The sequence below is a fragment of the Dromaius novaehollandiae genome, chromosome 1 (assembly GCF_036370855.1).
Source record: "Dromaius novaehollandiae isolate bDroNov1 chromosome 1, bDroNov1.hap1, whole genome shotgun sequence".
In the NCBI taxonomy this organism is placed as follows: Eukaryota; Metazoa; Chordata; class Aves; order Casuariiformes; family Dromaiidae; genus Dromaius; species Dromaius novaehollandiae.
This window is the reverse complement of record NC_088098.1, coordinates 211,716,186-211,739,001: the sequence shown is the minus strand read 5'-3', so window position 1 is coordinate 211,739,001 and position 22,816 is coordinate 211,716,186. Positions and strand designations below refer to the sequence as shown.

Below are 22,816 nucleotides of genomic sequence, written 5' to 3'. Positions count from 1 at the left end.
CACTAACTGAGATGTGAGCCCCTCTTTATGCAGCTATTTCGTGTCAGAGCATAGGGCACAGTGGTGTATAGCAGGGATCATGTTTGCAGCCCTGCAACGGGACCTATTCTGCACTAGCTGGTGCAGAGTCGATGGGTGACATGCATGGAGGAGCTGCGTGTCCTTTCTCTGCCACCACCTACGCGGCTGAATGGCCTTTTGAGCCATGGCACCATCTCACCACAGCAAGTGCAACGGAAGCTGTGACAGAGTGCAAAACCCAGTATTTACCCTGATTCTGAGACTGAAGAATTGCCTTCAGATGTTGCCTTCAAAACCTCTTGTTCTCCAATTTTGAATCAAATTTCCTCTTGCTGCTTTCATCAAGGGGTGTCAAAATTTCAGCGAAGGAGCTGATCCTTTGGAGCTTTGCCACAGATTTCCCCGGAAGCAGGTCTTGCAGCTGGGAGCTAGTTTTACAGGCTTCAAATTATCCATCTTTGCTGCTGCTATGATAAAAGAAAAGAAAGTATAACAAATATCCACTTCAGAGCTACCACCCTCCGTCTTCGTGTCTTTGGTGTCAAAGGTGTCTTTGCTCCTTTTGTTTGTTTAGATCTTATTTATAGAGGACTTTCCTGTCACTTTTGCCTGCAGGACTGCTTTTATAACTTCTTTTGTCCCATTTCCCTATTTTAATGTAAATGTTAACCTTTCTGGTTCTTAAGTATCTTCATTTTCCTGGCTATAATCTTTTTCTTTTCTTTTCCTGGGATGCACTGGCTTTTCCTATTTTCTGTTGCCTTACCTTAAAGCAATGAATGGACTGTAAAAATAGTGTCAGCACCATCTCCTAGTGCAGAAGGGAGCAGACAAAGGGACCCTTTTTGCGGTCGTAACACCTCGATGAGGAAGGGACAATAACAGCGCTTTGCAGGCAGTGCACGCCAGGCAGCCTCCCTCCCTGGCTCCAGCGCAGCAAGTCCAGAAGTGTTAACATAATGGAGACTGATGATACTGCTTTTTGCACAATCACAAACATTGTGTTGGGAAATATTTCGGATTCTCTACCATAGTTAGTGTTTTGGATATTTTTACATTTTTTTTCTTCCTGACTTAATTTTCTTGTATTTTGGAATGACACTGCAATCAGCTAGCAGTTCCCCAGAAATCGGAATAAACGGCAGAATTTGGCGTTAGTGTTTTGTGGAAATTAGCAGGTATTGTTACATAGCGTATTAGTCCAGCATGGTGCCTGGAATGCCTGTATATGATTTTTGGCTGCCTGGTTTAGGGCAGCATTGCCAAAATTGCCATTATGATGGCACCCAAAGCTTCCAAATACGTTCAGTAGGAAGAAACTTACTGTTAGTTCCCCAGCATGGGATGTTTTTGTGACATACAAATGGTTAATTGCTGAACCAAAAATTAGCAGTTGCCTAGGTAGCAATAATCATGATCTGGCTATATTTAAACAAACAGAATGTAACATTAACCAATAATTATTTTTAATGTATCATTTTTCAAGGACTAAAATAACTCCTGCATATCTAGCAAAAGGTAATATATCTAAATGGGAAATATTAACAGATCCCAGAACTGTTGAATGTTCTCACTGTCACAGCTCAGAAAACAGGGAGAAAAAGGTTTCCTTGAACAAAAAAAAAAAAATCCCAACTAAAGCCGAATGCAAAGCAACAGTAAAACCAAATTGATACAGAAAGCTGGAATTAAAAGGCAAGAAGAAATACAAAACTGTTGTTGCTAAAAGAAGCTAAATACAGAACATAAAGTCTATGACTATTGAAATTAGAAGCAAGACAGGCAAAATGTGTATAGATAGATGTCCATTTTCTATACTGGGAACTGCAACAACAAGGAAAAAACCTAGTTTAGAGATTCAGATACAAATCTCAGGAAGGACTAGTAACACTGTAAACTGCTTTGCCAAAACACTGTTCTCAGTGTAATACTGTGGTGCGACCCTTGGGTTAAAAAAAAAGCATAGTAAGAAGTAGAAATGTGGTCTAACATTTGTATGTGGCATTAATACGACATGTGTGAGACTTTTGTTTAAGCCTGTATTTTAGGACAGATGTGGAGGCAGTGGAGAGAATTCAAAAGAAGATGGAAAAGTAACTTCTCCCATAAAAGGCTGACGGACCTCAATCTGTTCCGTTCATTGAAAGGGTGAAGGTGATTTGATCACTGGGCTTTGATTCCTGAAGCAAGAGAAAAAAATGAAGGGGCTTTCCAGCTCACTGGGAAAGGTTCAAAATGATCCAACGAGCTGAAAGCAGAAGTCAGATAAGACAGCGCTTCTGAGCAGTGACAGTAAGCAGCAAAACACTTTTCCAGTTCTTAAAATGACATTAGATAACCTCTTAAAGATGTGCCTTCAGTCTAGCTTCTTGGAGACATTGTGTGCCCTGCGCTAGCAGGAGGTCTGTCTGTCTGGTTCTCACTGCCGCGTCCGTGAAGCTACAAATCCCCTTATTCATTTTATGGGTCAAAGCCAGAACACGGGAAGGTCTGCGCTGCTTGCAACATGCTCCTAATGCTTCCCGTTCAATAATAAGACAATGACAATGATCACATTGTCTTAATGACTTATAATTAATGGCTATAATAAAATCTTCAATCTTGAAATTTTGGGGGATATGGCAGGCATATATATATATATATATAATATATATTTATAAAATTCTGAATGGTCTAGAAAAGTTGGAAAGGGATCAGTTATTTGTTATTTTTCACAGTGCAAAACTTAGCATGTACCTAATGAAATCATTAGGTAGCAGATTTAAAACGAAAAAGCTATGCTCTTTCACAGAGTGCATAGCAATACTGAATAAATGTATAATTATAAATATACTTTTGGGGAGGACAAATCTGTCAATGGATATTAAACATGATGCCCCAGGTACTGTATGTAATTCAAGAAAATACTAATTGTTGAAAGCTAAGTTTACTATATAGATATATGTATATGTATATACATTCCTTGTTTGCAAAATCCTTGTAAAATATTCAGTGTCAGAATTATTGTCAGAATCTCAGAATCAGGAATTAGGTGGTTATTTGATCCAGTATCATATTCCTTCTGTCCTTAAACCTCATACTTTAAGACTGTCCAGCCAATCACTAGGTTCAGGAAGGATTATTCTCCATGATCCAAGCTGAGACACAACTGGAGAAGACCTGCCAATACCCAGTAGGCCAATACCACTCAATACCACTTTGAAGTACTTTTGAGAATACTCTGCTTTATATGCTTGGCTGGTACATTTTAGCCACCTGGTCAGGATTAGACTGGTCATGAGACTTGGGGACAGGGATGAATTTTCCACAAGTCAGATTAGAAGGAACCTTGGGATTTTTTTTTCTTTTACCTTTGCAGCTTGGAGCATGGATCATTTCTCACCTAATAAATTCCCTGTTATTGTTGGAGCCCAAGGTAACACCTTGTTCTTTTCTATCCCCTGCCTATGGCACTTAATAATTTAGTTTTTCATGGGCTGAAATGATGTAGTTTAATTCAAATTACTTGGCACAAGGCAAATGGAGGAAAATTAATGTCTTGTGTTACAGAGCTCAGTCTGAGTCGTCTGATCATCCCTTCTGGTATTAAACATAAAATTTTGTCTTGGCAAATTATTTTGGCCTGAACAGTTAAAAGCAGAAGGAATTTCAGGAAGGTTGTGGGGAATTTTCCTGCAAACTTTGAAAACAGAGTGCCAGTTTTTTTGCTGTTGTGTGACTAACCAAGGTTGAAATTAAAATTTTTGTATAGTGTTTGCTTCATGTTTTTCTTTCAAACTTTCTGCATAGTTAAATGACCTTGAAAGTTTAGGTTGAGACTATATGATGCAATAATGTTGTTTAATTAGAATTTGGTGTTCATTTCGGGGAAAATTTAGGGCCAGCCTTGCTAGTATTGATTTAAGCGGAATTATTGGTCTACTCCTGGGGCAGCTAGTGCCAATTTGACCAGAGTACAGTAGGACCCGGGAGAGTTTCCTCACCCTCTAACATTGCTAACTTGCTCTGCCACGACAGTATAAAGTGATCAGATAATCGCTTTCATGGGACTGTTTAGCTTTATTTGATGTAGGGGAGTCTTAGATGGCATGACATTAATCTTGCTGACTATGTTTGTGCTATAGAGGAAACCTTCCCAGAGGGGCACCCTTGGCTCCCAGGTCTTGGGGAACATAGTGCCTAACTCCCCTAGAGCACACAGGTCACGTCCACACTGTGTAGGCTTACCTCGGGTATCTGCTGGACCCTGTGTGTCTCCCCTGTGGTCCTAGAACACATTACCATTTTTTTTGTAGGGTTTCAGTATAAAATGCCTGTTCTGTCATATGATTGACTTTAGAAAGTTGTGCTGCAGCACTGTTGGGTGATAAATAGAAATTACGATATTTGATCCTGATTGGCCTTATTTTGAGTTATAGGTGAATAAAATTCATTTTTCAGTATTACCAGGATTTTAAATTTCAATACCAGTGCACACACATATGAGATATTCAAACAGTATACTGAAAGTTAATGAAATTTAAGCTTCTTATGACAACTTGATCTGTCCCAATAAGGACAAGTAGGCTGAAATGTAGCTGAGGAAGAAGACTAGTATCTTCTTCAAGTGACTGAGAAAGCAATACGAGAAGTATGGGAGTGCCATGGGCTCCTATGGCAGTTGTATGGAGAAAAGAGATGTACCGAGGAAAAGTCCTGGTGGTGGAGGCGTATTTTATATTCCTTTGGAAATATTTGTTTGAATTAAAAAATAATTTCAGGAGGAAATGGCTTGAAAGAGATCTGGGAAAGATTAAACCTGTAATAGGTGTAAATTACCTGGGTGTAAAACTGAATCATCAAAAACTTCTGCAGCTCCCTGGTCCTGGACGCATTGTGAGTCTGCAGAAACCACTGTTTCGGCCAATAACCTTCCTGGTGGTGCTGGTGAAAGGACCTCAGTGCTGCTTGGCCATCTTCTGCCACCCAATGTAACTTTCCCTCCTGGAAGATGTTTGGGCTGGCTGTTTTTCGAATGGGAAGAATTAGATGGCAGAGGGTCACGACAGGCAGGCTTTTGCTATCTGAGTCAGGCAATAGGAAATTTGGAGGAAAGGAGCTTGTCTAAAAGCTCCCATTGCTGCAGAGTGTAGGCATTTCCCTCTGCCAGTGAGTCAGAGCCCCGGCTGCTCTGCTGGAGCTAGGCTTCACCCTGGGCAGTTCTGGACCCCAGAAGCAGCCAGCGAAGTCTGCAGCTCCTCCTTTTTGCAAATCTGTGTCACTAGAGCACTCCCCACAAGTCAGGAGGTATGCATTTAAAACCATCTCCTGTGTCAAGAGGGAATAAAATGGGAGAAAGCAACCATTAACCCTGATTCAGCATGACAGAGCAAATATTTCTGAGATATCAGCATACAGGAGAGTTTAACTCATAATCTCTAACCAGTATACTGCTTTGGCAAGTTACTGTAGAGGTTTTTGACCATCACCCAGTGCAAGACCAAAGGTGAAATCAACCGGGATACTGAATCACAGCACCTTGTCTCCATAGGCTCATGGACCCGGTGCTTGCCAAGCTATCTCAGATACCTGCAGGAATTATTCTGTGAAGTACGGGACTCTGGCTAAGGCAAGGTGCCAGCGAGTGAAATAAGTAGGTGGGCTTAGTGCAGCATCTAGTGGACAAATGTCCACATCACAAAAAAGCTTTCGTTTCTGACTGACTTCATTGTAAGAAGAACCAGCAAAGGACTAAGGGACCCATGGAGAGGAGCAGGATCCCCTTCAACTGCAAAAGGCTTTACTCTTTGTAATGAGACACACGGGCAGAAGGAAGAAACTCACCCTAGTAGGAAACAGAAACATTCTCTAGATGTGACACGGATAAAGAGGGAACCTGAGGCAACACAGAATGATTTAAATCAAAAAGTGACTTAAATCACTGTTTTTAATCATGTATTAAATCCCTGGCAGGAAATCTTCAATTAGATCTGTGATTTTTGGTTTGTTTGGAATCTTTCTCATTGACTGGTCCAATCACTCAAATGGGCTGATATGCAGACAGATATAGCTTTTACAATGAACTTGATTCTCCTCATTTTCTAGTAAGAAGGATGCATTGAGAAAGGTGCTTGAAACCTACACATTCATTTAATAAGTTAAATAGTTCATAAGATTTTTTTAATGTTAATTTTTGCATTTTTGCATTTGAAAATTAGCAATTTTTCTTATTTATTAGATGGATAATATAATTTGTCTGACTGTATCAGGATTTAAATGGAAATTGAAATTGTGTTTAAAACATACAAAAATATAATTTAAATATCCTTATATGTTGAGTGAAACTATCTTATGTGTGTTCGATAACTAAATAAAAATCAAAACTATTTTGCATTTGAATTTAACCAGCTGCTAAGTAAGTCAGAGAGCTGATGGACTGAAAATCTGGCCTATGGGCACCACAGGATGTTGGTATGTTATAGAGCGAATAGGTTTTCGATGGGATTTTCAAAGACAATAAACAGGCAGGTACTTTATTCTCACTAACAAAAGTTTAATTGAAGTAAATAAGAATTAGATGCCTAATGTTGGTAGATACTTTTGAAAATCTCATATTTTTAGGTGCTGAATTACCTTTAGAAATTTGGCCATGTGTTCTTTAAATTTTAGCACTTGTAGATCTCATATTCTCCTGTCTGGATTTTATTTATAAATTGGAAGAGGAGAACAGCATGTCTGCTAATTCAATTCTGAATCATTTTCTCAGATTTGAATGGATTAGTTCACAGGAGGAAAATATTCCTGCTGCATCTGCTAATACAGAGAAACTAAAAGGAACGCAGGCAAATGCTTATTTACACAACAAAAGCAGAAACTACTGGTCTCTGGAAAACATGTAAATATTTGCATTCAGCCTTTTGTGAAAGCTACAATACATGGTAATGTGACATATTTGCAAAGTTTAAGTTATCATAAAGAGTATAGACTTCTTAGCTTCAGCTATATACATTATGGAAAAAGGTAGCATTCCTTAACTCCTTAAAATCTGGAGATGAATCACTGATGCCACACACTGTTATTTCTTCAAGTAATTGCAGTAATTTTAGTAAATCTAGGTTTAGCATAAATTGTCACCAGTCTGAATTTTAGCACTTTTATTTTTAGAAATAAAAGTATAGTCAATTTAAAATCATAACAAATCTCATTTTTAAAAGCTTAGTTTTTAAAAGGTCATATTTTTCTCATCATAAGAACATAAGAACCGTCCTACCGAGTCCTGGGCCACGGTGGACTGATGCTTCCTTTGCCCCATGTCTTGGCTCTGGATGTGAAGTCTTTCCCCATCAGGGCACCAACCAGCCATGGGACATCCTCACCAACCTCCCCGGCCTTGGGCATTGACACTGGCTGAAAGAAGGAACTTGATGGTGGGGTCCCTATTGGCTCTGAGCCCTGTTTCCTTTCCCTTATCCTCTCACCTCTCTGGGCAGAGCATCAGGGACTGATGTCCACTGGCTTGTTGGGTACCTCCATGGGTGCTGTCATGAGTGCTCTGCTCCAGTCCCCCTTCTGGTTTCCTACCCACACATTTTTGATTCTACAGCCCTCATACACTTTTCCTTTTCTCAGTTGTGCCTTTGCCACCCCTCTTTTCCTTGCTTTCCTTTCATTCTTTCTCTCCCTGGGAGGGCTTTAATGTTTAGTTAGGGGAAGACTAGTGCAGTAACAGTAGGAGAGCCCGTTTAAGGACAGGGCTGCCATCCAGAAGGACCTAGACAGGCTGGAAGAAGGGACCGAGAGAGGAACATCATGAAATTCAACACAGACAAATGTGAAGTCCTGTGCCCAGGAAGAAAAAGGCCCTGGAACAGTATGAGCTGGGGACTGAAAGGATGGGGAGCAAGCTCTGCAGGAAAGGCCCTGGGGTCCTGGTGGATGGCAAGCTGAGTGTGAGCCAGCCACAAGCCCTGGCAGCAAAGAGGGCCAACAGCCTCCTGGGCTGAATGAAGAGGAGCAGAGCCAGTAGATCATGCTCCTCTACTCAGAGCTTGTAAGATCACAGGTAGGTACTGCTTCCAGTTTTGTGTGCTTCCCCTAGTACAACAAAGTTATTGATAATTTCAAGCAAATTTAGTGGAGGACCACCTAGATGCCCTCTGTGGAGAAGTTGAAGGACCTGGGCTTGTTCAGCGTGGAGAAGGGATGGCTTTGGGGGAACCTAACAGAGCTCCCCACAGTGCTACAAGGAGGTTGTCAAGCATACAGAGCCGGGCTCTTCACAGTGGCACATGGTGGGAGGATGAGAGGTTATGGGCTGAAAGAGGAGAGGTTCAGACAGGATATAAAGAGAAACTTTCACCACTGGAACAACCAAGCAATGGAGCAGGAACATAGAGAGGTTGTGCAGTCTCCATCCTTGGAGGTTTTCAAGATTTGGCTGGATAAAGCCCTGAGCAACCTGGTCTGGCTTTGTAGTTCACCCTGCTTGGAGGAGGAGGCTGGACTAGAGACCTCCTGAGGTTCCTTCCAACCTGAATTGCTCTGTAATTCTAAATTTCTTCACTTTAAATAATGCATGGCATAGAACATTCTTTGCTCCTAGTAAAAACATCCTACTCTGTTTCTTTCTTCCTATAAAGAAAGAAACATTTTTAGAACTGTCAAGTTTTCTCATAGTATGAGAAATGTGCTTGCACTGAATGGCAATATATTCCATGATGCAAGATAGCCATGAGAAACCTTTACAGAAACCTGTAATATCAGGGACAGGCAGGTTCATGAGAACTATGTTTCTTTGTCTGAGATATTTTTCAGTAAATCCTTTAGAACAGATTGGTGGAAGTCAAAATTGACCTTGCTTTGGCTGTAGGATGTTTCTAGCCCACATAACTACAGAGAAATGCTTTAAGATATGACCTAAGGGCACCCTGAAGTCTCAAATAAGAGCAACAGATTATGGGTAAAGTTTCCAGTCCTGCTCAAGTCCTCTGTAGGATCAGGTTTCAACTGGTTGATATCACTGCATCGAAGTCTGCCCAAGAGCAGCTGGGGGTGGATTCCAGATGGGCGTTTCTGGCTGTGATATTCATAATGGATCAGCAGCCACAGTAGTAGATAAAATTCTCCCACAGCTACCGAATCCTGTTCAGCTTCTCCTCTTTATGTTCTCAGTGTTAGTTCTGATGCCAAAATGTGACACAAGCTTCATGATATTCTGGCAAAGATGGGCTGTGCCAGCAGGGAGGGAACAGCAAACTGCATGGGGTGTGGAGGGAAGGGTACAGGTGGCAGGAGGGAACAGTTGACAGAGCCTCAGGATTTCTGCCTGTGTTCACGGGGCTGCAACATTACCTGCAGCTACAGCAGCTCTGCAGAGTTATTTTAATTTAAAGTCAACCCAGGCTTATAAGCATAAAGTCCCCTCAGATTATTACCCAAATACGGGACACAAAGTGGGGGAGATGTTAGGGGTAATCACTTCATGCTAGGAGAGCCATTCTTACCAGTAGCCGGAAACCTGGGTAGATATTTGAGGGAGGTTCAGCTGTGGCTTTGTGATTTTGCCCTTGGTTGTGAGCCAGTTTCCTACCTTCTGACTCGTGTCTGCTTTCCAGCATGAGACTGGCTCAGCCAGACTCTCTCCGCTGTTCAGAATACCACCCTTTAAAGCTAGATAGTATTTATTTTCAATCTGGTATTGATACCTGGAATATTTACACAGGTAATACCCATTAAAGGCAAGAGTAGCTAAGTGTATATGTCCCTGTGCATTGCTGGAAGATTTGACTGCATGGACACCCTTAACTTCTGAGGGGCTGCGTGTAAGCTCTTGGCTGACATTTATTCTCATGTGCTAAATTGTTTAAATCTGTTGTTGCACATAAAGATGCAGTGAATGGAGGAAAACTGAAGGCTATATTGATTTTATCAGTAGGGTTATTCTGTAAAGAATGCATAAGCATCTTTTTGTGATGTATACAAAAGTATGAATTGTGTACTAACATTTCAACCCTTTCCTTACTAATTCTTTGCCAAAACTATAAAATAACTTGTATGTCACATTAACCCATGAAATGAGCACAATTTCCAGGTAAACAGCTGTCTAAGTACTTCTCCAGGAAATTTATGTAACTTTAGCTCCTTCCTATGGCTGAAAATGCAATAGTCTAAATCAGACACTGCAGTGACATATCCTTAGTAAAAGAGATATAATTATTACTTGTGGCTGACAGTTTATCATATTAAGAAAAATGGTTTTTTATTAAGAGAACAGCATTCCAGCATCTCTGCTAACCATCCAGAGTAAAATGAGCTGCTGTATGTATTCACAACTGAATGAATCTAACAGTTCCTTCATAGACTGTAATTTTCAATGATACCTGCAGATGAGTTATTTAAGTTTTAAGTTATATATAGCAAGTGTAACTCCCCAGAACACTTTTCACAACTGTTGTCATCATCTTATCTTTGATTTCTCGGCCTTTGGGGAGGTATTGTCACCTACTGTACAGTACAAAACATTAATAACAATCATTAAATAACAGAAGTAATGTGACTGAGAGTAGAAATACAGGCAGCATGTGCACTGATATTCACCTCTGAGAAATGTAGGAAAATTCATAAGTAGAGGAATGCTGAAACAATCAAAACCAGATGCTTAACAGAGGACACATCTTAAAAACAATAATGGTGGGGGGGGAAAAAAACCATGCAGGTAATAATAACAGAAGCTAAAGAGCACAGACCTGTGCATTCTTCTCCATATATGTAAAGGTTTGAACTCATTATCGGGTTACCACAGATTAACAAATTGTCCTGTGCCAGCTGACCATGGTAATTGACAGTGCCCCTGCCCTTTGCCTGCAGCAAATATGAGGTAATGCAACTTAGCTTCATCTCCAGCAAAGGAGGAGCTTGCCACAGATAAAGAGCAAACATATGGACAGTTACCACAAGTCATTTAAGGCACAATCGGTTGTTTTAAATTAGGGTGATTTGAACATCAATCTGAGCATTAAGTGTTTGCAGTCTTAAAAGGTTAAGGCAGTAACAACAGAGTATTATTTGGCAATCCATAGGTGGAGGGTCAGCAACAGTGTCTAAGATGGCATTTGGATAGATTTTGAATGTCGCAGAGCAACACTAGAGCCATGTTATTTTCAGCAAAGAGTCTGTGAGAAGCAACAGTTTCCAAATCTTGAGATCTCAGGTACCACCTCTCAGCTGACTGCATAGGAGCTGGATCAAATTATTGCTGACTACTGGGATATGCTTTGTTAAAAACTTTCCTTTCTCACAGATTCAGATACCCTGCTCTGCCTCCACCCTATATACTTCCCCATATTAATGGGGCTGTGAATCTCGAGTTGGTCATGCCCTCTTGAGATTTAGTTGTTTTGAGTAACAGCTGAGATTCTCGGGTGGTTATGTGACTCCAGAAAATGGAGTGCTAAGAATGAAAAAAACCACCAAATATGACATGATTCACCATCAGGTTAGTCAAGGTAGCCTCACTGAGCATGTCTTTAGCTTCCCAGCTCATTCCAGGGTCCTGGTCTTCTGGCTGCACACCTCATGCATGAAAATTAGTCCACTCTTTGGCTTTTGAAGTGAACCAAGGATTCTGCGGCTAGTTCACTGGTAGGATACCACCATGCAAGTGCTGTGGAAGAAACTGCAGTTTGGAAACTACACAGTCCTTCAGCACAATTTCAGCATGTTTTGTATCCTCAGACACCCAGCCTGGCCTCATGCAGCATTGCAGGGATGCAGCATAAACCTTCAAGTGTCGTGCTATAAAAGCACCACTGATGGGCTGCAGCATTGCTCTCATGCTATTTCAGACAGAATGAACTGAAGAAAAACACAAAAGTAACTGTTATGTCTTGGGAAAAGCTAAGATCAAATGCTGTGTAGTGTGGATGTGGCCATAATCTTTTTCCATAGTCCAACCACCAGATTTTACCTTGATTTAACTATTAAAGCTTTAATCTGGACTGTTTAACTTCTTCCTGTAACCAGTCTCTCAGTAAATATCATGAAATTATCTCTGCGCCTGATAGTTTTGTTGTTTCACGCTGGAGAGCCTGCTGTGTGCAGCAGGACTATTGTGTTACACTCTGAAGGTCTCTAGGTCAATACCTGTTAGCGGTAATGCAGCAACCATCACGCCTAAAATACAGCAATATCTTAACAGCCTTCTGGGAGACCACAAGTCCAGAAGTTCTTTTGGTGAATCCTTTCTGAGTTGTGGCATGTTTCCGTTACAATAATTTGTTAAATGACTTTCATAACCATTTATGACATAACAAAACATTAGCAGGAAGAAAAGAGGACATAAAATTTTCTCAATATTCCCATAAAGGAATAATTTACTTAATTGAAAAAAATGTAGTTGAGACTTTAAATAATGCGTTTCTCTACAATCGACCCTAATCTCCACCATGGAGTGATAAATGTGTGCTAAAGGCTAAGTAGATTATGATAGGAAACTCTCCTTGACAGTCATTTAACAGCTAATCATATGTTAAGGTCATATATTACCAGTTTCTCATGGGAAAGAAGTAGACATTCTGTCTGATTTTCCTATTGTGAAACAAGCTGAGCAAAATATCCAGATGTACTGATTCTGGGAATGTCCCCTGGGAAACGCTTCTGCTTTGACACTTTCCCTGATTTAGAATAGCTCAATCTGGTTTGGCCAATATCTACCCCAAGGGCAAAAGAGGCCTCACAAATTTGGGACAATAGGGTACCTTCATTTCTCTCTTTCTCTTTTTATTATTATTATTATTATTATTATTATTTTGTCCTCATAGAAAAGCCTGACTAAAGGAAAAGCACCTCCATTGCCCCACTTTTGCAACGTGGCTAAGGAGGAAGGGTTGTGGAGCACTGGGACACTGGGGCACACAAACGGACTCTGGTCTCTTTGCGTTCCCTGTCTAGTCCAGTCCACCTTCATTTCTTCAGGCTCATTAAGAACTGTATTAAAGGCTGTCTGAAAATACTTATCTATTGCTCTCGAGTGTGAAGACAATCAAGGATAACTAACGATATTGCAAATTTTAAGCAGCTCTGTGAGTAAAGTCTACATTTAGGTGAAATGATTTGGGCATTTGTGGAGGCATAGCTGGCAGAACCTGTTTTCCATCTTAACTCGCTTTGCTACACTCTGAGCTCTAGTCATGCCTCAGAGGAATCAAATTTCATAACAAGGCACTGAACACTATAAAAGGATGTGATTGTATCATGATACTGCTTGAAACCTATTTTTTCTTCTCGTGAATGAAAGCGCTTTCCTTCCAGAGTGGAAAGGAACATATGAATGTAGGCAAGACGATGACTCACAGATGTAAAATTGCTCACATGCATAATGTTCATTAGGCTGAAGATCTGACTGCAGTCAGTATGTGGCTGTAGTTCTTGTAGGCATACACAAGCCAGCGAGCCAGCCAGGGCACCGATAACGCTCTAGCCGTGGTGGCACATTAATGTGGGCTGTGACACCCGCTCAAGCACGGGCACTTGGGTGGCCAGTCCTCCCTGAGATGCAGGCTGCCACGTCTACATTGGCTTTCTGTACTTGAGCTTAGCTAGTTTATCTGCTCAAATGGCACAGCTTTGTCTTTTTGCACTGTAGACTGGGCTCTAATTAGTATGTTTATATTTTCTGAGTTTTCCTTAAGAGACATATTTGAGAAATATTTTGGTCCAGATAATATCCAAGGAAGAAGAAAATGAGAGATCACATCTTTACAAAATTGTGAAGTGGGGTAGATGGGCAAGGGAGGAAAGGATAAGGATGGGGGGAAGATGAGGGATACAACTTTATGCCTTCTAGCAGAAAATGACAAAATTCTTCACCCATTTTCTAGGTGAAGGAAGGGAATGGACAGTTTTCACTTTATAAGAAGCTTTTAAAATGACATATTTAATAAACACAGTGACCTTCGAAATCCAGCAAGGAAGTGTAGCATCCTCTGTCTTTGCTGAGGTAGAGGAAGAAGCTAGAAGAGCCTGCCAGGGTTAATGAGGATCAAACAAGCCATTCTAGCCAGCAAATTTGTTTTGTAAAAACCACATTAAACAACATAGACTTTCCTGTCACACAGTGAGTTGGTCGAGGCTAGGATGTTTGCTTATTTATTTGTTTATTTATTCAATTTACAAGAGGCTCTGGTCAGCACGCTCCCTTAGGGCACATAGAATAAAAACAGTACATCAATTAAATAGCGATGTTTACAGCATTGACAGAGTGCCTAACGAAGGACTTTGAATGACTTCAGGCCTGTCCCTTGGAGAATACTGAGCTTCTAACTCTCACACATCTGGAGGGTTTGGAGGAGAAAAAGGCTGCATGAATACGTGGATGTTCCTTGAAGTGCTGTTTGAAGGACAACAAAAGCTTAACAGTTGTCCTCTTATAGCTGTAAGGGAAATGAATTCTTCCGTTTAGAGTCCTAAATGAGAAAAACCTGAGATTTTTTTCAAGCTATTTATGTACCTACAAGCGCAAGTAGGCACTGGTGGGTGTTCTTACTTGCCCTGTTTTTCAATTTTGATTCCAAACTTGTTCAGTCTACAAGTGAAAAGCCTCCAAGGTAACAGGCTGCATCTAACTTTAAATATCTGGGCCTTGGTAGACTACTACTACAGCACTGGCATGTCAGGAGAAAGGCAGCCTCTGAAGTCTCTTTTTCATCTATTTGGTCAAGCATACTTAGTAAAAGTGTTATGTTTAAAAAGGGTCTGCAAAATAGCAAAAATATGCCTTGAGGAAAATAAAGAATCAACAAACATCACATATCTGTTAACAAGCTCCCAGTCATGTAGTGTCTTCCATGTGTGTCCCGTGTCCCTGTTTTCTACCTGTGGTACCCATTTTCTCCACTTTGTAAAGTCAATGAAGAGTTACAGGGGCCATAGAAAGATAAATGCCACAATCAGAACCACCATACTATTCCTCTTGATGGCACTTTTCGTAGTATGGTGGTGCATCCATCCAAGATATCCAATCTTCTAGTCCTTCTGTTCAAGCAGTCTAAGGGGAAAATTTGTCCCTGAACAAGAAAAGTTTTATTTTTCTTCTCAAACCCGAACTCTCTGTCAACAATCCCACAGGAGTCAATGGGGAGCCCACAGGGAAGTGGCCTGTCTAAATATGTACAGAAAAAGCAGAGAGACAAATTCTAACTAGTCCTGGCTCTAGATTTTTCTCCTTAGATATCTTTAGATGCAAAGGCCAAAATTTACCTAAAGGCTTCATGATTTGGGGTGCCTCTCCTTTTGTGGATTTCTGACTTGAAATCCCCTTGAAGTTGGCTGCTAAAGAAGCCATGCACTCCTGGTGGCAAGTGGAGTCATGGATGCTCTGCACTGTCCAAGTCCGCCGGACCTATGGGTGTTCTGCACCTACAAAATCAGACCAAAAGTTTGTCAGCTTAGGCATGCTAAAGCTATTGGCTACTTCTGCGCAAGGTTACATTAGCCCAGCTCAGTTTCTGTACCTGCAAAACTGAACTAATGAAGTTTAATTGCCTAGCTCAAAGGGTTTTTTTGAAGATCAATTAGCTAATGCCTGTAAAGTGCTCTGCATGTATCCGGCGTGATCGCTGGTGTAGCGTAGTCCTACCCTTACTCACCATGCTCAGTAGGAGCACTGTTGCTTTAAAAAGGGAGCTTGTCCAAGCTCTCCTCCTCCACTGGATCTAAGATGGATGCTCCTGCTGCAGCACAGCCTGTAAGCAGACTTTGCCCAGCCTGCTTTTTTTGTTTCTCCTGGAAGCTTGCTCCAGACAAGTCAGCTGCACTGCAGATTCAGCAGAAGCAGGAGGGCAGCTCTCCCCAGGTAAGCTGCCGCTGGCACAAAGCTGCTCTTTCCCACACCTGGACGGAGACAGCACCAAGCATGCTGGCATCCTGCAAATTATGGTCCTCTCCTTGTTTTTCTCTAGCTGACTCACAACAGCTCTCAGCCAGGAGAGAGTCAAACAACTTCAGGCCTCCAGTCTCTTAAACGTCTTCGCTGGCTGGCTGTGAATTTAGTTACAATGAGGAAAGGGAGACTCCTGTTCCCGCACCCATTTCTCATCTCGCTCACGTTCGGTTTCTTAGCATCACTTCCATGGAGGTACTCCTGATTTACGCTGGGGAGGTCGGGGCTGCCTGCAGCATGACAGCCCCGCTGCCGTCCCGCGTCCTGGCAGCAGTCCTTGCCCCCCGCAGCGAGGAGCCGGTGTTCAGTCACGAGAGGGAGCTGGCGACGATGAATTCGGAAAGGTTCTGCAGGTGCTCGTGGGCCTGCAAACACGGGGAGCAGTTTAAGCTGCATTGGCTTCTTTCCCGCAGAAATGCATTGATTTCCCACTAAGCTCCTCTTCTTTTAAGCATTAAAAATGTCATCTTTAGAGGACTGCAAACAGGGCACTCCAATAACTCTCCAGAATTTAGCCTTATTTCATTTTATTATTCCCACGGAAGCTTTGGCGGAGACATTCCCTCCGTATAGTGTTCATTTGAGAGAGGTCTTTTCTTTCCCCCCAGCATCATGTGGTGCTGGAGGTAGATGTTTTTTATTGAAAGAGAGTTGAAGGCAATGCTTTCTTCTTTAACAACTTTGATTTACAGAACTGTTTCACTTAGGTCAACAGCAACAGACCCTGCTAGTACCCCCACCACCCTGAGGACAGAAAATGCTTGCTGCTGTGCCAGCAGGGTGAAAAATCCCTTCCCTGGCTTTTCATGCCATTTTGGAAGAAGAAAGGGGCTGTAAAGGGCCAGTGATCGGTTCTCACCGTGAAGGAGCAGAATAGGATCATTGTAATCACCCTGTGCTTCTTCCTTTACATGCTGCAGTGGAGGGTCAAGCGAGGACTGCGTGCGTCAAGGGAGAGTCTGTGCTAGGAGATTGCCCAGCTGAGCAGCTCCCGTGAACGCGAGGATTGATAGGATTCCCAGGCCAACCCAGAATTAAACCCTCTGCCCCTCCATCTGTTTTTTTGTGACTCTCAAGCCTTTGCCGTCTTGCTTTTGAAAGCATGATGATGGGGAGCAGCCTGTGGATGCAGAGAGGAGTTGTTGTCTGTGCCACAATGTTAAAAACACAAAAGTATTTTTCACTGAATCACCATTTTTTTCCCCACTGTGACACACAGGTGCAGTTTTGGCTAAGAGGAGACAGCTTATACTGGAGACAATAAACCATGCTACACTGCTTTCTTTGGAGTTGAACTAGTTTAATAAAAATGCCTCTTTCAGAGGCGTTTTTCTCCAACGGCCCCTTGCCATTATAGTGGCTCAGCTGGCTAACATCTCTCTATGGCATGAGTCAAGGGCAGCACCCCCTCAAGAAAAGAAAAAGATGGGCATTGATGGTTTTCTAAGCTCAGGAATCCCTTATTAAAAATGAGTATATCGCAGCTGCAGAACGGATACGTTTAAAAGTGGGCTCTACAGTCTCCATCCCCTACATGACCTTGTGAGGGTCACCTAAGGCGTTTCTGTGCTCCTGCTGTGTCCACGGCCAGCGTCTGCAGCCAGTCCTGAGCACAGGGGAGTTAGAAGAGCCTGCAAATACAGCAAATACAGTACAGGAGAAGGTGGTGTCATACAGGGATCTCTGCTATAGCTTTGTTGGAGCTATTTGCAAAACTTTCATTTGCTTTCCGCTGACACTGGACTGAAAAAAATTGGGGTTTCGGTTTTTCTGCTCCTCTCCCTGCCCATGGAATGAGAATTTGATAGCTGAAAAAGCTATTAAATGCTAAAAGCTGTGAGAAGAGTGGCGTTTGCCAGAAATGAACACAGCATTTCCTGTTCAGAAAAATGTGAGGAAAATCAGTGACAGTCGTTCTCACTTCTGGGAACTGCCGGAAAACACCGACTTTTAATGGGAACCTGGAAAAATGGACACTTTATCAACAGAAAAGCTCTAAAAAAATCGAACATTTGAGTAATTAGGACTTCTTTCTCCATGTATGGCAATGAGAATTTTTGAGCAAAAAAATATCCTCACAGAGGAAGCTAAAAGTGTTCTCCTCCTGCTTCTAGCACACACATCAACCATCCAGGTCCAACTCTAACATGAAATGTGTGTCAGATTAACACCCAGCCAGGCCTTCTGTGCCCTTAACCACAGTAATACGGTTAACCATAATGACATGGAGCCCAGTAATGGTCAGACTTTACAAAGCAGGATTTAGATTTCGCGTTCAGTCCTTTTGTTGTTATTTATTTTCTGCCTGTCTGCCTGAAATGATTGCTTTGTTTAATGACATTTTGCAGTCAAAATTTCAGTTTCTTGCGAAAAGCTAGTAATTTCATGAAAAATTCATTTTTCAAAAGCGCCAAAAAGCCTGACCTTCTCTGTTTCTCATGAACTGTGATGCATCATCAGTTTTATTTTTACTTCTGCTTTCTTCAAGTAGTTTTTCTTTAGGCTTATCATTCCTCTGTAAATAGTAGTACCATATGACACAAGAAGTGAAGGTTGGTTTCCGGTGGTTCCTTTCTGGAGCTGCCAGCAGCAGTGCGAACTGCTCCACACTAGAGATGGCAGTACAGGCACTGGCTTTCCAATAGAAAACAAATTATGGGCACCACATCTGAGAATTAATGCTTTTGGGGGATGTAATACTCCACACGCTAGCTGCTCAAAATCCCAGGAAGATTTTTTTCCAAGTGTTTTTCCTTAGCCCCTGCCCATGGAATTTGCAGGGGAATGGCATGTGTAAGGTTCAACATGAATAAATGGCCTAAAAGCAACAGCATGAAGTATTGCATGTAGGAAGGGATTTCCATTTGCACAAATACCAAATGCATATTGATTAGCTAGGCAGCAGAGAAGGATGAGGTGAGGTGGCTTAGAAGTGAATCTCAAAATGAGCCTGAGTGAAGAATGTGAGGCTACTGCAAAACAAATCTAAAAAACTTGGGATATATTTAAAGAAATACTGTAAGTGAGAGGTGGAAGGAATTATTCTGCTGGATGTGTCATTGTTTGGATGCACATTTTGAGATGGATGGAGAGAGTTTGGAGGAAAAGAGCAAGAACATTATGGGTTTTACAGTGTATGAGCTGTGCTGAAAAGTTTAAAAGAACTAAGAAGGAGCTGGGATAAGCAATGACAATCTTGGAAATATATAAAAGTTGTTGTAACAAAGATAGATTGATATCTATTAGGCTACAGCTTTTCATTACAGAAAAGAGACAAGTTAGAGAAGATACAATCCTGGTCTCCAAATTCATGAGTGGCATGGAAAGGACACAAAGGAGTAGACGTTTCCTTGTTTCTTCTATTGCAACACTTTGTCACATCAGATAAAGATATTAGGAGCTAGATTAAAAACAAACAAATGAAAGCAAATCGTCAGAAGTGGAAGGTCTGAGGAACTAATGGAAGCAGAAGTTTACATGGATTCAAGGGGTAACTGGAAAATTACTGGACAATTGCTATCAAGTGTTGTGCTTCCTACCTGGGGGAGCCCCACTTACACACAGAAGAAAGGAAGTACTTGCAGAGCCGGTGACTATGCATAGGACCATGGCCAGATATATGCCTCTGTTCAATGCGTATAGTAAGTATGTGTATAGTGCAGTAACTTCAGCTTGTACAGACATAACCGAGCTAGCTAGTTTAGTGCTGATAATGGTGTAGTCCTTATAACATAAAATTCAGTATAGGCTAAACCTTCTTCTGCCCCTGCAACCTGGGTAAATATGGAAGCTGTTAGTGAGCTCTAGTGTGTGGTGGCTAAACTGCTTATTTTAAAGCTCATTTGGGTATGTGTGTATTATACTCACTTGAAGAAATCAGTGGGTCCACATATGTCTTTCAAATGGGGCGCACAGATGTCAAATGAGAGTTTGTGCTGTGTTTTCACTCTGCGTCTGGAGGACCATGCCTTTATTTCTGTTTAATTTGTCATGTAAAATTTTTAAAATTCTAACATAAGATATAAATAGGAATCTTCAAAACAGTAGAGTTGCTTTGTAGCTATTGAGGACTGGAAGTAATATCAATCTTTTTCTTTTTTCTTTCTAGCTGATACTTAATCTGAATAACTTTCTCCCCTCTCTCATTTTTCTTTTCTGTCTACACTTGGCTAAAGAAAGTTATTTAAAAAAATTATATACAATTGATGGTTTTGTAAATGATTTAACAGATAAATATTAGTTTTCATAAAAATCTATGTTTCTGTCTTTTTCTGTGCCTTTATTTTTTTACATCATTTCTTATTAAACAGCTTTAGATGCAGCTAGCAGTTCAGGCTAAAACTACTGTTACATGCTGCATCCTGGACAGCTCCAGGCAGCTTTCCACTAGTTAACAATGTAAAATTGTGCTGGTCATGTGGCTCTAGAAATATGTAAACACTTACGAACATGAGTACTTTTTATGAGTATTCACATTAACTTAAAAATCACTGTTTATATGACTGAGTACCTGGAGGAATGGGCATTTAATTGGAAGGCATTATCCCCATCTTCATATGGAGAGGTTGAGTCATGTAATGCTATCCAAGCTGTCTACTACATTTGAATTCTTAATGCACAGGTATTTTTCAGCACATCCAGGCTGTCCTCTGCTTATCTGCTTGCATGCCATGACCTCAAGGTTCTCTGGGGGAACTTTGCATCTCCATGAGCTGTTGATGCCCTTGTCAGAGCTAAGTGAAGCTGGCAGCTCTCCACCAGCAGGCTCTGCCATAAAGAACTGGGAAGAGCCAGGTGGCAACCCATTCCTGTTTATCCAAGAAGATACGGGAAAGCCAGACTGGCCGCCACAGCCACTGCATGGGCTGCAGCAGCTGCTGGTGGTGATGGTGCAAGAGGTGCATCCCAGCACCAGCAATTGCGTCTTGCAGAAGTAGCAGACCTGACTTGACACGGCTCTCCCCTGGGCTCTCCATCCCAGCTCCACCCCAGCGGCCTTATTCATCTCATTTTTAAGGCAGAACTGCCCCAGACCTGGTCTAGTCCTTGAGCCTTTGGACACATAAAACCAGCTTTGCTCCCACTTTGAAGTTTGGAGCTGGTTTTAGTGAATACTCATGAGCTCTGAAGCTTTAAGCCTAGATCTACATCTTCACTGGCTGAACTCCAAATTCACCCATGTCCCTATTTCCAACACCAGGGTGAAAATTCAGTCTCATATTAGTGCAGGCTCAACCGCAGCTTTGCACGAGGTGTGACTGGGTCAGGAACAAAGCAGCAGCTCCTCCATCTACCTTAGCATCTCCTGAGCTGCTGATATCATGTCACTGTGGGGTCTTTCCTGGGTGGCCTTCAATATTAGTTGTTCCAAAGACAGATGGACTTTCATGCAAACTAAGGCTGGGCTTCTGATACGCACCAGCAGACAAATATCAGCAAAATGAAGGCGTGTCATCTTCCATCCATTCCCCAAAATGACCAATTCAGGTAAAGAGTCAATATAGTTGAGTTCCTTGAAATGCCCTAAGTAGAATCCCCCCAGATGACAGGAAAGCTGTGAAAAATTTGGTTTAAGTTAGAGAAGGTTTGAGGCGGTTTTGTTCTTAATGAATATATGGCAGGGTTCTGCACAGTTATTTTTGGTTTTGATGGGGTTTCTTTCAAGTTTGTTTTATATTTATATTTTCTAGTTCCTTCTGTATGTGCCGCCTGTGGTGTAACAAGCCTTTTTCTTTTATCTAATATGATTCTTTGAGAAGACAACTTCTCTTTAATCACTGTCAGAGACAGATTTAGTTTTTAGGAGGCTTGATTAGCGTACAGGGAATTCAGAGAAGAGCAACAGAGAAGGTGATTTGGAATTCTAACAAAAGATTAGAAGAATATAACAATGCATAAAGCTTGGCCAAGGGCCTAATGAACATGTTGAGCTTCCGGTATCTAATGGATGTTGTAAAGGGTTAGAGAAATTTTTCAGGATAGAGCAATGGAATGAAAAATTGAGTAGCGAAAAAAGGGAAGGGAAAATACACAGATCTATTTTTTAATATCAAAACTTAAGCAAATTCCTCAATAAAAATGGTAGAGAATTTAAAAGCAAATATTGCAGTATAGTCAGGGTTGAATATCTAGCAATCCTTTGTGAATCTCCAGGCTTTTGCATTTATTTTTACTTATGCTGGTCTTCTGTGATTCTCACATGGTATGTCTGGTACAGGTCATAAGTGCGGATATGTGAGCTAGCTCTGGTACAGGAGGAGGTATATATGCATTAGGTGGGAAAGTAACGTGCAAACTTGACAATAATACTTCCAGAAATGAAGCTGAATTGTTTGAGGTAATTCACGTATTTCCACATAGTGCTGCACTGTGAAAGACAGACATCTTTGCAGAACCTGGACATACTGGGCGGAGAGATTTTACTAGCTGAATGGAGCAAATGGAGGTGGCAGGTGGGGCAGCAGTTCTTGTTTCTCCCAAATCTGGCAGGTGAGGAAGAGAGTAACTTTTGTGAGGATTAGGCTCAGTCTATAGCAGGAGATTTCTATTCACCGCTGGGGTCATTTTATTAGAAGTTACTGACAATACACTGTGATTTGCTGGGTCTCCACTTTTGCTAACCGCAGAGGAGGTGCACTGTGTTGTGGTGGCAGCAGTTGCGAGTAGGCTGAATCGGTGCGCTCAACTCAACTCAGCACCTGCAGTGTAAGTTCGTCTGTAAATCCGGCCAGACAGAGAGAAAATGGGGACACAGATTTTCCAAGGAACCTTGCTCCTGCAGTATGAATGTAATTTAAATGCTTTCCTGGCAATTAGCAATTTACTTCTGCTTCTGTGATGAGTACTATCTGAAAGAAAGATAGAGGAGGATCTTTGAGC

The 22,816-nt window shown here is 41.6% G+C and overlaps 1 protein-coding gene across 5 annotated transcripts in view; it reads left to right on the top strand.

Annotated features, from left to right (window-relative positions):
- DLG2 (discs large MAGUK scaffold protein 2) overlaps positions 1-22,816 on the top strand; it is a 999,439-nt gene that overhangs the window by 337,058 nt on the left and 639,565 nt on the right. The window lies entirely within an intron of this gene.